Source organism: Bos mutus, chromosome 23 (genome assembly GCF_027580195.1).
Source record: "Bos mutus isolate GX-2022 chromosome 23, NWIPB_WYAK_1.1, whole genome shotgun sequence".
Taxonomy (NCBI): Eukaryota; Metazoa; Chordata; class Mammalia; order Artiodactyla; family Bovidae; genus Bos; species Bos mutus.
The window spans coordinates 18,215,472-18,235,393 of NC_091639.1; positions in this window are offsets into that span (position 1 = coordinate 18,215,472).

Consider the following 19,922-nt stretch of genomic DNA (forward strand, 5'->3'; position numbering starts at 1 on the left):
TTTGCCATGGGTGGAGGTCCTCCCGCCGGCTCCCCGCACTCTTATTTCTTTTAACAGGCTAAGACACTTCTAAACAGTATCCTTTAGTAATCTTACCAAGAAGCAAAATATTAATAATAACTTTGCAAGTCTTGGTGTCACTCATAAAGAAACTGAAATTCTTGTGGTTTTCAGCATTTTATCACTTAAAGACAGTTGAAAGTTTTTTTAATTGCTCTAGATCTTATTTTCTTCAGCTAACTGTCATTTTCTGTAAGTAGAGCACTGATCCGTTGTGTCTGAGGAAAAAAAAAAAATCCACACAGTCCTTGCCTGAAGCCAACAAACCTCACAAATCTTCAAACTGATTTCAGAATAAAGTGGTCTACTTGCCAAAGATTCATTCTCCAGAAATGAAGCATCTGTGAAAGAGTATAGATCCATGGAGACTGAGCATGGCTCTTTCTTTTCCACCTGTGCAGTTCCTCTGAAGACACAAGTTCAAAGCTTTGGTAAGTGAAATAGTCATTACCACTGGAATCCTTGGTCTTCCAAAAAAGGATAGAAATAGAAATAATATGGCATAATAGTCAAAACAGAAGGTTACAACACTAGCTTGCTGTGTGACTTACGGCTATTCACTCACCTTCTCTGTTAGCATTTCCCTATATATAAAATAAAAGATATGCTGTAGCTTAATGCTGTCCAAACTCAGCAGGGAACCATATCAAATAGAAAATTCCATTTCATGGAGCCCTTTGAAGTATTTCAGAATAGTAAATCTCAAAGTACAAAAGTACCATTAAAAGCAAAATGACAGCTTAGCAGTCAACTAGAAAGATACAGAAGGAAGAAGTGTGTGGTTTACTCTTTCTGACAATGTTTTATGTACTACGGCTTTACACAGAGACAACGGGTATGCTTCTGTAGTGAGAAAATCAAAGGTGAAGGTAAAGAATTTTAATTTTGTAAATCACAAATAAGGCATCAGCAGAACTGCACGAATTAGAGAAGAACAAAGGAAAACATACACTGGATCAGTCACTCTCAAATTCCAAAATACCTTACACTGAAATGGTGACTTTTTTTTACAAATGGTTTTTACTAGGTTTTTTATTTTTAAGATTTTTTTATCTTTTAAGACATATTTTATTTAATTTTTAATTTTTAATTGAATGAAAGACTCATAATTCTATAGTACTTTACAATTTTCAAAAATTTTACACATGTGATCCCATGTAACCCCATTAATAACTTCTTTTTCCCCTTACCCCTCTTTTGTCCCTTTCCCCTCCCTCTCCCCACTGGTAACCACTGGTTTGTTCTCTATATTTGTGAGTCTGCTTATTTTTTTATTTATTCACGTTTGTTGTATTTTTTAGATTCCACATATAAATGATATCATACAATATGGGTCTTTCTCTGTCTGACTTATTTCACTTAATGCCCTAAGAGGTTTTTAATTAAAGAAAATATGCCACCATGGGTAAAAGCTTGCTTTCTTTATTATATATACACACACATATATCTTAGCTTTTTTTTTCCTGCCTACATATGATACATCCCACATTTCATTCTGGAGATATCTACTATATGACTGTCAAAAAGAGGTCCAGGGTCACACTTCTATGTAAATCAGAAATGATAATTTATAACAAGTGTTAACCACCCTTCCAGAACCCATGACAAACACTACTAAACAATCAGAGAAAGAATGGCCAGGCAACTATCGTCAATGGTCCACACTGTTACACAGTTGAAACATGTTTTCCACTCCTATTGATGAAGAGCACTGGGATAGGGTCAGAACTCTGGTTTCTAACATTGAGTCTGTACTATACTCTAGCAAGCCACATAATTCCCTATGCCTTGATATCTCCTGCAAAAATGAGAGTTTAACTAGGTAACCCCCAAACTACAACCCACTCCAGTTATTTGTGATTCCAATATACACAAATGTTTCTGTCATACTACCAGAAACTCAACCGCCACTGCCCCACCACTACTACTATGTATATTCACATTAATGTATAATATTTCATGACTAGGTTCAGAGTTTTGTGCCACACCACACTCCCCTTCCCCCAAAAGAATGCTTTAAGATAGGTAATATGTTAAAATTAACTGGTCATTTATGGCCCCATTTGAATGAGCTTATCAAGTTCTTTCTAATCAAGGAGCACACCTACACTTCTCTTTTATATTCACTCTCTATTTTCTTACTAATTCAAAAAGTAATTAGATCAATTAATTGTTTTAGTTACAAAATCAAAAATTACTGTGAATTTACAGCAAGCATGGTCATCGGAGATGTCTTTCAGAAAATTATGAAATCTTTATCTTCTAATGACTATTTTCTCTCCATTATTTAGTGTTCACTCCTGCCTCCCTGAAAAGACTGATAGTTGGTATTGAAAGGAATACTAGCAACTGTAATAGCTGACAGGATTAGAATGTGGTATGTTAGTATTCAGAGAAGGCAATGGCACCCCACTCCAGTACTCTTGCTTGGAAAATCCCATGGACAGAGGAGCCTGTTAGGCTGCAATCCATGGGGTCTCTAAGAGTCGGACACGACTGAGCGACTTCACTTTGACTTTTCACTTTCATGCATTGGAGAAGGAAATAGCAACCCACTCCAGTGTTCTTGCCTGGAGAATCCCAGGGACGGGGGAGCCTGGTGGGCTGCCATCTATGGGGTCGCACACAGTCAGACACAACTGAAGTGACTTAGCATGTTAGTGTTAGAGCATTCCATTTTTAGTATCTCTGTGGAACAACTAAAAAAAATCAGATTTTACATTATAAGAAAAAAGAATAAAATACAGAACACTGAAGAGATATGGCAATTTTAAGTATTAAAGAAATAGTGGTGTGAGGAACAATATTAAAGAAGGGCACTCATGATCACCAACTCAATCTTCAAGGAGAAAATGACTTAGTCAGGGAGATGAAACCATAGACATGTTTACTCATTCTCACCTTCAGCCAGGAATCAGACTAGCAATCAGGGAATCACATTCTTTCTATGACATTGGGCAAGTTGTTTCATCGTTGAAGCCTACTGTGTACATTACAAAAGAATATGAGGGATACTGTCATGTCATCTACAAAGGTATATATCCTTTAATGTTATATAATCATCATATGGGAGAAGGCAATGGCACCCCACTCCAGTACTGTTGCCTGGAAAATCCTACGGATGGAGAAGCCTGGTAGGCTGCAGTCCATGGGGTCGCTAAGAGTCAGACACAACTGAGCGACTTCACTTTCACTTTCCACTTTCATGCATTGGAGAAGGAAATGGCAACCCACTCCAGTGTTCTTGCCTGGAGAATCCCATGGACGGAGAAGCCTGGTGGGCTGCCATCCATGGGGTAGCACAGAGTCGGACAAGACTGAAGCGACTTAGCAGTAGCAGCAGCAGCAATCATCATATATGGTTATATATTAATGAAATTGATCTTTACTCAATATTGGAAAAGTAAGTGATTTCAAAGTTTATTTATACTCTGACATTAAACCCCTTTACATCAGGTGAAAGAGTTCATTAGTTCTCTTACTTATAAATAAAAAATTATGATTTTATCTGTTTCTTGGGGCTTTCATAACAAAGTATCCAAATACTGTGGTTACAACAACAAATTTTCTCACAGGTATAAAGGTCAAAAGTCTGTAATTAGCGTGTCAGCAGGGTTGTTTCCTTCTTGGGGGCTCAGAGGGTGAACTTGTCCCAAGAGTTTCTCCTAGTTTTTGTTGTTTATTGGCAAGCGTTGGTGTTCCCTGGGGAACAGCAACATAACGTAGTCTCTACTATCATGGTGTTTTCCTTATGTGTGTATATAAGTCTGTATCTCTTCTTTGTATTTTAGTCTGTCTGCACTAGCAAAAAACTGGATAGATTATTGAGACAACTATCCTGAGATCATACAGCTAATAAGTGAGGGAGTTTAGTTTCAACACAAATCTATCTGACTGCAAAGTTTGTGCTTTTAACCACACTAGAAAGTTTTGTATTTGTCTGGACACAGTGTCAAGTATAGCCAAGAAAGAAGGGAGAACAGAATGTACTGAAACTGGAAGACAATGGAAGTTTAACCACTTGCACAGCGATGCTTACAACAACTGTAGATTCAATTAAATTACACTCAAAGTGTTCCCTTTCTGGTTTAGTGTGTTCCCTTTCTGGTTTGAAACATTAACACTAGAAAATAGGTCATTACTGGCATGAGTAAAGCTTACTCTTTGCTAGCGAACATCATGGAAGCAATTAGCCCAAGGACAGACTTAAAACTCCATGAGTACAGGGACTATTTGGTTTATCACCACAGCTTCGGGGTCTGGCACCGGGTCTTCAGTTCTGCCACCTAACAGCTAAATACCTAATATTTTATAAGAATATACTAGGGGACAGATAATGTAGTAAATGCTTTCCTTACATTATTTCATTTTATTTTCACATGAATGCTTTGAGAGATATTATCCTGATATTATCCTTATTTATGCACTAGGAAACCAAGGCTCAGAAAAAGGTTATGAAGCTTATGAGCAGTGCCACAGGAACATCAAGCCTAGTTAATAAATTACTAACCTTCACACTTTGGATAACATAAAGGGTAATATACATTCACCAGCTGCCCAGACATACCACTAACATCTACATAATTAAATCCTTCCAGAAGAGTTGGAAATCTTGGATATAACAGTAACTGTTGACAACTGCCTAGTATCATCATTGAGAATGACAGAAACTAGAAAGCTAATGACTTTCAACCTAGATTTTTCTCCCCAGAGCCATTAACTCTGCAAGTAATCCATGAAAGCCAAGTATTGTTGACATAAACACTTTTAATTCCAAAGAAAACAATAAACCTAGAAAACATAATCAAAAATGTAGATTTCTGTTTCATTAATAAGGACATTTTTTGAGACATATGAAATAAATTCTTTAGCTTTGCTATGTTCAAGGAGATGGCTTTCTCAGCAAATTGGCTCTTCGCATTTGGGAAACATGCCTTGAAGAAGGTTGATTAAAACAGAAATAAAAGTAACAACTGGTAACAACAGTAATTCTGATGATCATACAGCAGATGGTAGACTCTTATCAGAGACAGACAAAACAGCATGCCACATGTCCCCCAGCTCATCTTAAACAGAGCGGAACTAGCTACCACAAGGAAAGAGACTATGATCAGAGAGCAGCTTCCATTTCTAACGTTTCACATCTAGCTCTTCTTCATCCACATTTTCTGCTAACAAAGCCACACCATCCAGTTATATGGCACAATGATGGGCAAATTCTGTCTATTCTACAGATCTACTGATTATTCCCTCTAAGTATCACCACATTTGTAGCTGAGAAATACATAATCATGACAATAAAATGTATTGCTGCTACTGCTGCTGCTAAGTCGCTTCAGTCGGGTCCGACTCTGTGCAACCCCATAGACGGCAGCCCAATTGAGGACTTACTATTTACCAGATAACGAGACTGTGCACACAGTAGTATGTACTGTGCTAAGAATTCTACAAGTGTATCCCATTTAGTCTTCAAAACAAATAATGATATTAATACAATTAAAATCCCCATTTTACAGAGGAGAAAAGTGGCAATTGTAGTGGTTCAGTTATTTGCAGAAAATCAAACCCAGGTCTCTTTTATTCCCTTTCATTTGCTCTTAAACCCTACATTCGGCTTAATTCTACTTGATAGTCAGGGACTAGTCAATAACAGATGACTCTATAGTCACAGAGGAGTTGCAGAGAACAAAGCCTGTAATCCTGATATCATACAATTCTTGTATGAGACACAGTTGGCAACAGGAAACAATATTGAGCCCACACTGTAAGACAAGTGAAGAGATTCTTTGCAGAGGTGTTGGCAAGGTTAATGAAGAGAGAAAGGATGTAGGTTGATGTTCACAGAGATTAGCAACAGAAGGAAACCAAGGCCAAAAGAAGATGGGAAGAAAATAGAAAGAGTGCAGAGGAGCTGTAGCTGTTTAACAAAGTCAAAGCCCTAGAGCAAGGACAAAATACCCCGGCCTCTTTCCTGCCTTTTTCCAATATTTGCCAGTGCTTCCCATTGGCGGACTCAACTGAGAGCCATTCATCAAGGGAGCCCAGATGATAGAGTCTTTAGAAGCCAAGGGACACGCCCAGAAACAGGAGAATGCATCCAGGGAGGCACACCAACACACTTGTTATGAAAGATTTTGAGACCATGCTTCTATCTGTATGCTGAGACTGATGTCAAGGTGAAAGTCTGAAACGAACTTGATGGATAATCAAAAGCAGTTATCACTTTTCAGTCTGTGGCCTTTTAAAATTACCATACCCTACTGCCCACACAATTTCTGCCCCCTTAGATATGCTCTTTTATTTGCCAAATGCCACAGGTTAGCATTATTTCAAGAGGACCAAAAATCTGCTTATAGCAGAAGAAACCTTCCTCCCTTGAAACTGTCACCCTTACAGTCATTGGGCTGTGTTCTTTCTGATAAAGGCTAGACAGGCTATTGGTTCCTTGGTTCCCTGTGGAACTCAACTATTTTTCATGTTTCAGAACACCCAATCTAGCTTTACAAAAGTATGTGGAATATAGTGATACAATCATAGCAGAAACATGAAGGCTACGAGGAAGTTCTACAAAGAGGGTTGGCAGAGGGTAAGAGGAAGGATTTATGCTTTAAGCAGACTAGGGAAAGTGATGCTTATCTATTGTGACTTGATTCAGTGTGGACCCCATGATACTCTAGAGACAAAGATTAAACCAAATGAGACTGACAAAAGAAGGTTTCAGGAACCGATCCACCAAGATTCAAGTCAATTAATATTAAAATAGTGCTCCCATTTTCAAAAGATTTAAAACTAGTTTAAATTGGTATTTAGTTTTTGCTTAGCAGTTCTAACATTTTAAGTTAAAATAAGCAATAAATCAGTCCCTGGGACAGGTATTCAACTATTTCCAAAATATCCTCAACAATGATAGATTAAGAAAACATAATGCCACCTTATTTGATCATATCAGGCTGGCTTTTTTTTTTTTCTTTAATCTTGAGAACAGCCCAAAGTTAGTTTTCACCGGTAAACTGAGAAATACCGGCCATGAAGCAACAAAACTGTGTAAATAAAGCAAAGCAAATTGCTATTTGTAATATTACTTACTTCATTATTTGAACAACTTTAGAAAAATGCTAAGAGCCATGCATTGAAATTACAGATGCCAACTAGGGCATTTTCTATGATCCATTAGGCTTCCCTCAATAGAAAAATTAATTATGTTGCCATTTCATAATTCTCTCCTGAAACATTTATGTAGGTGTCAAGGATTCATTGGACACAATTTAGAGCCCCATGATTAAAACATTTTAAAACATTTAAAATGTGATGTATAAGTGGAGAAATTCTGTGGATCGAAATACATAACAGAAGTGAAAGTAGGAACTTTTGAGAAACAAAACATTAAATATACTGGTGGGACTTATAGCTTTTTCAAGGATGTATTTGTTGTTGCTTTTCTTTTTCTCTGGATTTAGATGCTGAGATCTTTTCTGATAGATCTTTGAGAGAAAATTTGAAGACGAATGTGCCAATGTTCTCTTCTATTTTGAGGTTCTATAGAAAATGTAGAGCAATATAATTTGCTATCCTCACATTATATATTCATATTTATTCTTCATAAACTCCCTCAGAGTAAAAAACATCCATTTAAAATTTTCAAATTATTATTCACATTCCAGTGTCTTTCCTCTTGGACCTATTTCTCTTTGATATAAATCTCTATGTAGTTTCTCAAGTCAACATGGTAAAGGAAAACAATTTATAGGAATTTGTTAGCTCCTCTATCACAATTAATTTTGAAATGTAGTATCATTTTCCAGCTGTAATTATTCTAACATATACCATTGAGAATCCAGAAGAAAATGTTTCCTGGTTCCATCGTTACATCCTTCTCAGATCTTCTTTGTACTAGTAAACTTAGAGTCCAGATCTTCTGTTAAAAATGCATATTTTTCAATCTCACGTTATTTTAGACCTTGAAATAGTATGTCAGGTGTGGAGAGTGTTATGAACCACCTACTGCCTTCCAGGTGGCACAGTGGTGAAGAATTTGCCTGCCACTGCAGGAGACACAGGAGATGCAGGTTAGATCCCTGGGTCAGGAAGATCCTTTGGAGGAAGAAATGGTAACCCACTCCTGGATTTTTACCTGGAAAATTCCATGGACAGAGGAGCCTGGCAGGCTACAGTCCACAGAGTTGCAAAGAGTCAGACATGACTGAGTACACACGTACAACTACCACGCTCTGCCTTCTAGGGTGCTTCCATCAGTCTTATGGGACAGAAAGGGAAGGTGGTATGATCTCATTCTGCTGTTGAGGAACTGCAATTTAGTGAGGTTAGTGACCTATTCACTGATTCAATCAAGCTGTGGTGGAGAGGACAGGAGACAATCTGGGGTACCTAGCTGTTTGTTCCTTGATTGTACAACATGGCTTCCTGGCAGGATGGATCTCAATTTAGAGGAGTAGAGGACTCCAAACATCCCAGTCTCCTTAGAACATAGAGAAACTCAGTAGTCAAACTGCACTTCCCTAATGCCCTCCATGGTGATCACCTCAATCTCTTAGGCCAAGACTGTAAGGAACCCTTTGGGGGATTATACTTCCCAGGTGCTCAAAAAGCCACGGAGTCTGCTGCCAGTTCATTTCTTTTCTTTTAAATCCACTATTTTTTATTGTGGACTCTAAATTAGGACTCTAGGTTTTATGTCTGGCTGGGCCACTAACTTGCTATCTTATCCTGAGAGATGAACGTGCCCTCTCTACTTAACTAGCTGCAAAATGACTATAATAAGGGTTATCTCTCAGGAGTGGTGTGCAAATTCTTTTATTATAATTGCTATATTCCATCATGCAGCGGAAAATGCTATGCCAATTACAGATTAGGACTAGGTTAGATGCCAGTAAATCTTAAGCAGAATAGAGAGGAAATTTATCAAGAATGACTTTCTTAAAAAGATGTATAGCGTCTCCATAATAAAGAGAACTCCACAAACTGCCAGAATACAGAAAGGACACCCCAAACTCAGCAATTTAAACAAGATGAAGAGACAGAGGAATACTCAGCAGATAAAGGAACAGGATAAATGCCCACCAAACCAAACAAAAGAGAGGAAGAGATAGGGAATCTACCTGATAAAGAATTCGAATAATGATAGTGAAATTGATCCAAAATCTTGAAACTAAAATGGAATCACAGATAAATAGCCTGGAGACAAGGATTGAGAAGATGCAAGAAAGGTTTAACAAGGACCTAGAAGAAATAAAAAGAGTCAATATATAATGAATAATGCAATAAGTGAAATTAAAAACACTCTGGAGGCAACAAATAGTAGAATAACAGAGGCAGAAGACAGGATTAGTGAATTAGAAGATAGAATGGTAGAAATAAATGAATCAGAGAGGATAAAAGAAAAACGAATTAAAAGAAATGAGGACAATCTCAGAGACCTCCAGGACAATATTAAACGCTACAACATTCGAATCATAGGGGTTCCAGAAGAAGAAGACAAAAAGAAAGACCATGAGAAAATACTTGAGGAGATAATAGTGGAAAACTTCCCTAAACTGGGGAAGGAAATAATCACCCAAGTCCAAGAAACCCAGAGAGTACCAAACAGGATAAACCCAAGGAAACACCCCAAGACACATATTAATCAAATTAACAAAGATCAAACACAAAGAACAAATATTAAAAGCAGCAAGGGAAAAACAACAAATAACACACAAAGGGAATTCCCATAAGGATAACAGCTGATCTTTCAATAGAAACTCTTCAAGCCAGGAGGGAATGGCAAGACATACTTAAAATGATGAAAGAAAATAACCTACAGCCCAGATTATTGTACCCAGCAAGGATCTCATTCAAGTATGAAGGAGAAATCAAAAGCTTTTCAGACAAGCAAAAGCTGAGAGAATTCTGCACCACCAAACCAGCTCTCCAACAAATACTAAAGGATATTCTCTAGACAGGAAACACAAAAAATGGTGTATAAACTCGAACCCAAAACAATAAAGTAAATGGCAACGGGAACATACTTATCAGTAATTACCTTAAATGTAAATGGGTTGAATGCCCCAACCAAAAGACAAAGACTGGCTGAATGGATACAAAAACAAGACCCTACATATGTTGTCTACAAGAGACCCACCTCAAAACAGGGGACACATACAGACTGAAAGTGAAGGGCTGGAAAAAGATTTTCCATGCAAATAGGGACCAAAAGAAAGCAGGAGTAGCAATACTCATATCAGATAAAATAGACTTTAAAACAAAGGCTGTGAAAAGAGACAAAGAAGGTCACTACATAATGATCAAAGGATCAATCCAAGAAGAAGATATAACAATTATAAATATATATGCACCCAACACGGGAGCACCACAGTACGTAAGACAAATGCTAACAAGTATGAAAGGAGAAATTAACAATAACACAATAATAGTGGGAGACTTTAATACCCCACTCACACCTATGGATAGATCAACTAAACAGAAAATTAACAAGGAAACACAAACTTTAAACGATACAATAGACCAGTTAGACCTAATTGATATCTATAGATCATTTCATCCCAAAACAATGAATTTCACCTTTTTCTCAAGCGCACATGGAACCTTCTCCAGGATAGATCACATCCTGGGCCATAAAGCTAGCCTTGGTAAATTCAAAAAATAGAAATCATTCCAAGCATTTTTTCTGACCACAATGCAGTAAGATTAGATCTCAATTACAGGAGAAAAACTATTAAAAATTCCAACATATGGAGGCTGAACAACACGCTGCTGAATAACCAACAAATCACAGAAGAAATCAAAAAGAAATCAAAATTTGCATAGAAACGAATGAAAATGAAAACACAACAACCCAAAACCTGTGGGACACGGTAAAAGCAGTCCTAAGGGGAAAGTTCATAGCAATACAGGCACACCTCAAGAAACAAGAAAAAGTCAAATAAATAACCTAACTCTACACCTAAAGCAACTAGAAAAGGAAGAAATGAAGAACCCCAGGGTTAGTAGAAGGAAAGAAATCTTAAAAATTAGAGCAGAAATAAATGCAAAAGAAACAAAAGAGACCATAGCAAAAATCAACAAAACCAAAAGCTGATTCTTTGAAAGGATAAATAAAATTGACAAACCATTAGCCAGACTCATCAAGAAACAAAGGAGAAAAATCAAATCAACAAAATTAGAAACGAAAATGGAGAGATCACAACAGACAACACAGAAATACAAAGGATCATAAGAGACTACTATCAACAATTATATGCCAATAAAATGGACAACGTGGAAGAAATGGACAAATTCTTAGAAAAGTACAACTTTCCAAAACTGGACCAGGAAGAAATAGAAAATCTTAACAGACCCATCACAAGCATGGAAATTGAAACTGTAATCAAAAATCTTCCAGCAAACAAAAGCCCCGGTCCAGACGGCTTCACAGCTGAATTCTACCAAAAATTTAGAGAAGAGCTAACACCTATCCTGCTCAAACTCTTCCAGAAAATTGCAGAGGAAGGTAAACTCCCAAACTCATTCTATGAGGCCACCATCACCCTAATACCAAAACCTGACAAAGATCCCACAAAAAAAGAAAACTACAGGCCAATATCACTGATGAACATAGATGCAAAAATCCTTAACAAAATTCTAGCAATCAGAATCCAACAATACATTAAAAAGATCATACACCATGATCAAGTGGGCTTTATCCCAGGGATGCAAGGATTCTTCAATATCGGCAAATCAATCAATGTAATACACCACATTAACAAATTGAAAAATAAAAACCATATGATTATCTCAATAGATGCAGAGAAAGCCTTTGACAAAATTCAACATCCATTTATGATAAAAACTCTCCAGAAAGCAGGAATAGAAGGAACATACCTCAACATAATAAAAGCTATATATGACAAACCCACTGCAAACATTATCCTCAATGGTGAAAAATTGAAAGCATTTCCTCTAAAGTCAGGAACAAGACAAGGGTGCCCACTTTCACCATTACTATTCAACATAGTTTTGGAAGTTTTGGCCACAGCAATCAGAGCAGAAAAAGAAATAAAAGGAATCAAATTGGAAAAGAAGAAGTAAAACTCTCACTATTTGCAGATGACATGATCCTCTACATAGAAAACCCTAAAGACTCCACCAGAAAATTACTAGAAATAATCAATGACTACAGTAAAGTTGCAGGATATAAAATCAACACACAGAAATCCCTTGCATTCCTATACACTAATAATGAGAAAACAGAAAGAGAAATTAAGAAACAATTCCATTCACCATTGCAACGGAAAGAATAAAATACTTAGGAATATATCTACCTAAAGAAACTAAAGACCTATATATAGAAAACTATAAAACACTGGTGAAAGAAATCAAAGAGGACACTAATAGATGGAGAAATATACCATGTTCATGGATTGGAAGAATCAATATAGTGAAAATGAGTATACTACCCAAAGCAATTTATAGATTCAATGCAATCCCTATCAAGCTACCAACAGTATTCTTCACAGAGCTAGAACAAATAATTTCACAATTTGTATGGAAATACAAAAAACCTCGAATAGCCAAAGCAATCTTGAGAAAGAAGAATGGAACTGGAGGAATCAACCTACCTGACTTCAGGCTCTACTACAAAGCCACAGTTATCAAGACAGTATGGTACTGGCACAAAGACAGAAATATTGATCAATGGAATAAAATAGAAAGCCCAGAGATAAATCCACGCACATATGGACACCTTATCTTCGACAAAGGAGGCAAGAATATACAATGGATTAAAGACAATCTCTTTAACAAGTGGTGCTGGGAAATCTGGTCAACCACTTGTAAAAGAATGAAACTGGACCACTTTCTAACACCATACACAAAAATAAACTCAAAATGGATTAAAGACCTAAACGTAAGACCAGAAACTATAAAACTCCTAGAGGAGAACATAGGCAAAACACTCTCCGACATACATCACAGCAGGATCCTCTATGACCCACCTCCCAGAATATTGGAAATAAAAGCAAAAATAAACAAATGGGACCTAATTAACCTTAAAAGCTTCTGCACATCAAAGGAAACTATTAGCAAGGTGAAAAGACAGCCTTCAGAATGGGAGAAAATAATAGCAAATGAAGCAACCGACAAACAACTAATCTCAAAAATATACAAGCAACTCCTACAGCTCAACTCCAGAAAATAAACGACCCAATCAAAAAATGGGCCAAAGAACTAAATAGACATTTCTCCAAAAAGACATACAGATGGCTAACAAACACATGAAAAGATGCTCAACATCACTCATTATCAGAGAAATGCAAATCAAAACCACTATGAGGTACCATTTCACACCAGTCAGAATGGCTGCGATCCAAAAGTCTACAAATAATAAATGCTGGAGAGGGTGTGGAGAAAAGGGAACCCTCTTACACTGTTGGTGGGAATGCAAACTAGTACAGCCACTATGGAGAACAGTGTGGAGATTCCTTAAAAACTGGAAATAGAACTGCCTTATGATCCAGCAACCCCACTGCTGGGCATACACACTGAGGAAACCAGAAGGGAAAGAGACACGTGTACCCCAATGTTCATCGCAGCACTGTTTATAATAGCCAAGACATGGAAGCAACCTAGATGTCCATCAGCAGATGAATGGATAAGAAAGCTGTGGTACATATACACAATGGAGTATTACTCAGCCATTAAAAGAATACATTTGAATCAGTTCTAATGAGGTGGATGAAACTGGAGCCTATTATACAGAGTGAAGTAAGCCAGAAGGAAAAACATAAATACAGTATACTAACGCATATATATGGAATTTAGAAAGATGGTAACAATAACCCGTGTAATGACAAGCAAAAGAGACACTGATGTATAGAACAGTCTTATGGACTCTGTGGGAGAGGGAGAGGGTGGGAAGATTTGGGAGAATGGCAATGAAACATGTAAAATATCATGTAGGAAACGAGTTGCCAGTCCAGGTTCGATGCACGATGCTGGATGCTTGGGGCTGGTGCACTGGGACGGCCCAGAGGGATGGTATGGGGAGGGAGGAGGGAGGAGGGTTCGGGATGGGGAACACATGTATACCTGTATGGATTCATTTTGATATTTGGCAAAACTAATACAATTATGTAAAGTTTAAAAATAAAAAAAAAAAAAAAAAAAAAAAGATGTATAGCGTCAAATATTTATAGCATTAGAAAATGAATTTCAAGGACTGTCATCAGTATGATAGCCTTCTCTCTGAAATGTTAACACCTAACAATGACAGAAAAAATCAAAGTTGCTACCGAGCCTAGAGATTTCACTCAAAAACAAAATGCAAAACTGCAATCTAGGGAGAAAAGCAGCAGGCAAGATTTCAAAGGATATTCCAATTGCCCAAATCAATGCTTCCTGCTCAGCTTGGTTAACCATGTGGCTTTGTCATTATCATCTCTTATTATCCTCTCCCCACCAACCAGTTATTTACCAGATCAAACAATCTCCATTATACATCAAGTAAAAGCATTTGGATGCCCTGTGCTTTGTCGAATTCTAGGTGGGCACAGTTATGAAGAAACAATTTAATATATGGGGATAGAGTTCATTTCCAATGGGTGATGAAGGTGTTGCAGAGCCTTTGCCAATAATAGAGTATGGATAATTTCACTGCAGACCATAAGGAATGATTTATGAATGATGCCTGCAGAAAAGACCAGGGCTGGCCTCCCAATTAATCAAAACCTAAAGCATCTTAACAAACAATGCTGTTCTGGTCCCTGGAAGCTCATTAGTTGAAGATGACCCCCAAGTCTTCAAATAGCCTTAAAAGAAATTGTATAATGAAAATAATCTATCAGCAAGGAAGGGATGAGTACTATCTCTTAATGAGACAAACCCAATGGTACGTTTAATATAAATAAATAAAGTCCACTCTAAATATGCATAATTTGTGGAGGAACTTTAATATATGTTTACAAAAATAAGAAATGACCTCCTCTAAAGAAACACTAAAACTAAATTATCAGTTTCCCAGTGACTCTCCACATCATTACCTGATCTAAGAAGCATGTATTCTTACCTTTTGTTACAAAAATTAATTTCATTGTGTGAAGACAATATAGACAGTCTTTTTGGTTTACTGTGTATACTATAAACAAAACTCAATTCAGAGTTTTGATTGGTTAACTGGGTGCTATAATTCATTAATGAAGGTGGCAGAGGCAATGCTACAAAGAAAACTGGCAAAAGAGCTACTGACATAGATAACATGGCGATCAAGAACTATAGCACCCACATCTCATGTGGTTTAATGCTGAACATTTTACCACATATCCATTTGATCTTCTTCTGACCTCCAATACAATAAACAGCTACATCACCATCAGAGTCTCAAATTACCTATAGAACACCCATGAAGAGCACTGAGTCTCCTTATTTTTTGTTTTATTTAGTTGCTAAGTCATGTCCAATTCTTTTGGGACCCCATGGACTGCAGACTACCAGGCTGTAGTCCATGGGATTATCCCAGGCAAGAATACTAGAGGAGGTTGCCATTTCCTTCTCCAAGGGATCGTCCCAACCCAGGGATCGAACCTAGGCCCCCTGTATTGAAGGTAGCTTCTTTACTGCTGAGCCACCAGGGTAGCCTAGGTCTCTTCAAGGCCATTGCTAAATGGCATCCAAGAGATGAACTCCAAAATTCTTTTCATTAGAGAGAAAAGATCTGGTACAAATCATTTAAGTAAGAAAAAGCTCCAAGGGAAAACTGAAGGACTGTGAAGTGCAGTGAAGTACTAAACAGCACAAAGTGAGCATTTGTGAAGACCTCAGGAACTCTGCAGAGAACGTCCCACCTCCAGCCTCCAAAACATTTTCTCTTTAACACTGATGTCAGATAAACTAAGACCCTCACTATTCATTCCACAGTGAATGCCCTTGTGAGTAGAGCAACTAAAAGCAGCTTTGGAAAACTATGAAATGACTCTCAAACTGTTCCTGGGCAATAATTATCCTTTGTGCTATGTTCTAATATAACTACAAAATTCCCCACCGGTGTCACACTGAGCTAATATGTTCTTTTACCAATGGGCCACCAAAGGCTTATATTAAATGTCTAGTAATGAGACAGCTTTGCCCTATTACTGTCACAGTTATTTTTAACATGTCAGATAAGATGAACCCTTTATGAAAATATTTCACCTTGAAATTTGCCCAGAAAAATTCATAGTACTTCCAATTATATTCCTCCAAATTTTTCCCACATTCCTTTAGGAAGGATGAAAGAAAAGTGAAAGTCTATCAGATCAGATCAGATCAGATCAGTCGCTCAGTTGTATCCAACTCTTTGTGACCTCATGAATCGCAGCACGCCAGGCCTCCCTGTCCATCACCAACTCCCGGAGTTCACTCAGACTCACGTCCATCGAGTCAGTGATGCCATCCAGCCATCTCATCCTCTGTCGTCCCCTTCTCCTTTTGCCCCCAATCCCTCCCAGCATCAGAGGCTTTTCCAATGAGTCAACTCTTTGCATGAGGTGGCCAAAGTACTGGAGTTTCAGCTTTAGCATCACTCCTTCCAAAGAAATCCCAGGGCTGATCTCCTTTAGAATGGACTGGTTGGATCTCCTTGCAGTCCAAGGGACTCTCAAGAGTCTTCTCCAACACCACACTTCAAAAGCATCAATTCTCCAGTGCTCAGCCTTCTTCACAGTCCAACTCTCACATCCATACATGACCACAGGAAAAACCATAGCCTTGACTAGACGAACCTTTGTTGGCAAAGTAATGTCTCTGCTTTTGAATATGCTATCTAGGTTGGTCATAACTTTCCTTCCAAGGAGTAAGCGTCTTTTAATTTCATGGCTGCAGTCACCATCTATAGTGATTTTGGAGCCCAGAAAAATAAAATCTGACACTGTTTCCACTGTTTCCCCATCTATTTCCCATAAAGTGATGGGACCAGATGCCATGATCTTCATTTTCTGAATGTTGAGCTTTAAGCCAACTTTTTCACTCTCCACTTTCACTTTCATCAAGAGGCTTTTTAGTTCCTCTTCACTTTCTGCCATAAGGGTGGTGTCATCTGCATATCTGAGGTTACTGATATTTCTCCCGGCAATCTTGATTCCAGCTTGTGTTTCTTCCAGTCCAGCGTTTCTCATGATGTACTCTGCATAGAAGTTAAATAAACAGGGTGACTATATACAGCCTTAATGAACTCCTTTTCCTATTTGGAACCAGTCTGTTGTTCCATGTCCACTTCTAACTGTTGCTTCCTGACCTGCATACAAATTTCTCAAGAGGAAGATCAGGTGGTCTGGTATTCCCATTGCTTGAAGAATTTTCCACAGCTTATTGTGATCCACACAGTCAAAGGCTTTGGCATAGTCAATAAAGCAGAAATAGATGTTTTTCTGGAACTCTCTTGCTTTTTCCATGATCCAGCTGATGTTGGCAATTTGATCTCTGGTGCCTCTGCCTTTTCTAAAACCAGCTTGAACATCAGGAAGTTCACGGTTCACGTATTGCTGAAGCCTGGCTTGGAGAATTTTGAGCATTACTTTACTAGCATGTGAGATGAGTGCAATTGTGCAGTAGTTTGAGCATTCTTTGGCATTGCCTTTCTTTGGGATTGGAATGAAAACTGACCTTTTCCAGTCCTGTGGCCACTGCTGAGTTTTCCAAATTTGCTGGCATATTGAGTGCAGCACTTTCACAGCATCATCTTTCAGGATTTGGAATAGCTCAACTGGAATTCCATCACCTCCACTAGCTTTGTTCGTAGTGATGCTTTCTAAGGCCCACTTGACTTCACATTCCAGGATGTCTGGCTCTAGGTCAGTGATCACACCATCGTGATTATCTAGGTCGTGAAGATCTTTTTTGTACAGTTCTTCTGTGTATTCTTGCCATCTCTTCTTAATATCTTCTGCTTCTGTTAAGGTCCATACCATTTCTGTCTTTTATCGAGCCCATCTTTGCATGAAATGTTCCTTTGGTAACTCTGATTTTCTTGAAGAGATCCCTAGTCTTTCCCATTCTGTTGTTTTCCTGTATTTCTTTGCATTGATCGCTGAAGAAGGCTTTCTTATCTCTTCTTGCTATTCTTTGGAACTCTGTATCCAGATGTTTATATCTTTCCTTTTCTCCTTTGCTTTTTGCTTCTCTTCTTTTCACAGCTATTTGTAAGGTCTCCCCAGACAGCCATTTTGCTTTTTTGCATTTCTTTTCCATGGGAATGGTCTTGATCCCTGTCTCCTGTACAATGTCACAAACCTCATTCCATAGTTCATCAGGCACTCTATCTATCAGATATAGGCCCTTAAATCTATTTCTCACTTCCACTGTATAATCATAAGCGATTTGATTTAGGTCATACCTGAATGGTCTAGTGGTTTTCCCTACTTTCTTCAATTTAAGAGCAGCCATGAAGAGATACTCCACGCCCAAGGTAAGAGAAACCCAAGTAAGACGGTAGGTGTTGCAAGAGGGCATCAGAGGGCAAACACACTGAAACCATACTCACAGAAAACTAGTCAATCTAATCACACTAGGACTACAGCCTTGTCTAACTCATTGAAACTAACCCATGCCCGTGGGGCAACCCAGACGGGCTGGTCATGCTGGAGAGATCTGACAGAATGTGGTCCACTGGAGAAGGGAATGGCAAACCACTTCAGTATTCTTGCCTTGAGAACCCCATGAACAGCATGAACAGTATGAAAGTCTATCACAGGATATTAAATGTAGTTCAGTATGCTGTATAATAGGGCTTTCCAGGTGGCACTGTGAACTGTGAAAATTACTCAGACATGTCCAACTCTTTGCAACCCCATGGACTGTATAATCCATGGAATTCTCCAGGCCAGAACACTGGAGTGGGTAGCCTTTCCCTTCTCCAGAGGATCTTCCCAACCCAGGGATTGAACCCAGGTCTCCCGCATTGCAGGCAGATTCTTTACCAGGTGAACCACTGGGGAAGCCCAAGAATACTGGTGTGGGTAGCCTATCCCTTCTCCATGGGATCTTCCCAACCCAGGAACTGAATTGGGGACTCTTGCATTGCAGGTGGATTCTTTACTAGCTGAGCTACCAGGGAAACTTAGGAAGGACAGGTGGGATTATTTCCATTCCAATTTACATCAAAGTAAAAAGGGTGGGGTGGGGGGGATCTGAGCTGTTTGGGACTGAACCAGCCATTTTGACAGTATTGCCTGGTCAGTTCAATGAAGCAAGCAGTTGAATTAAGTCCTATCGGCCAAATCAAATCTCTATGATTTGCTAAATCAGTCCTGGTGAAGACAAATAGGGATGTGTCATCATCGTCTATGAGGAGTACTGCAAAAAATTTGTTACTTACAAAAATTAAACCATGAAATACATAAAACACAAAATAATTTGCTTTTTTCATCATAGAGCAGAGTCAGATTCTCTTTAACAGTGACCCTGTCTCTCACTGAATATCTGATGTCTCCCCTTAAGGGAAAAGGTTGGCATTACAGCTGGAATAACAGAAATTTATAGAGTATATATACTGAATTATCAACAACTGCTTTCAAATGTGTGAAACTATGGGAAAAAAGTGAAAAACCATTCATTTCAATTTAATTATGAGGTTGTATCTGTCTTTTTAATGTCAAAAGCAACCAGGTGTTCATTGAAAAACCCCAGATTCTATCACAATTCTCACAGGCTTTGCCACAAGGCAAAGTAAAATCCTACCAGTGGCTGACGATTTGCCCAAGATCACAGAACATCAACATGATGGACTCCAAGTCAAGGAGGACTTTTTTCACAGTGACGTGATCTAAACTAGAGCAAAATGTGTTGTTTAGTAGCTTAGAGTCTGAAGTCAAATTCCCTGGTCTTAAATCCCATCACTACCT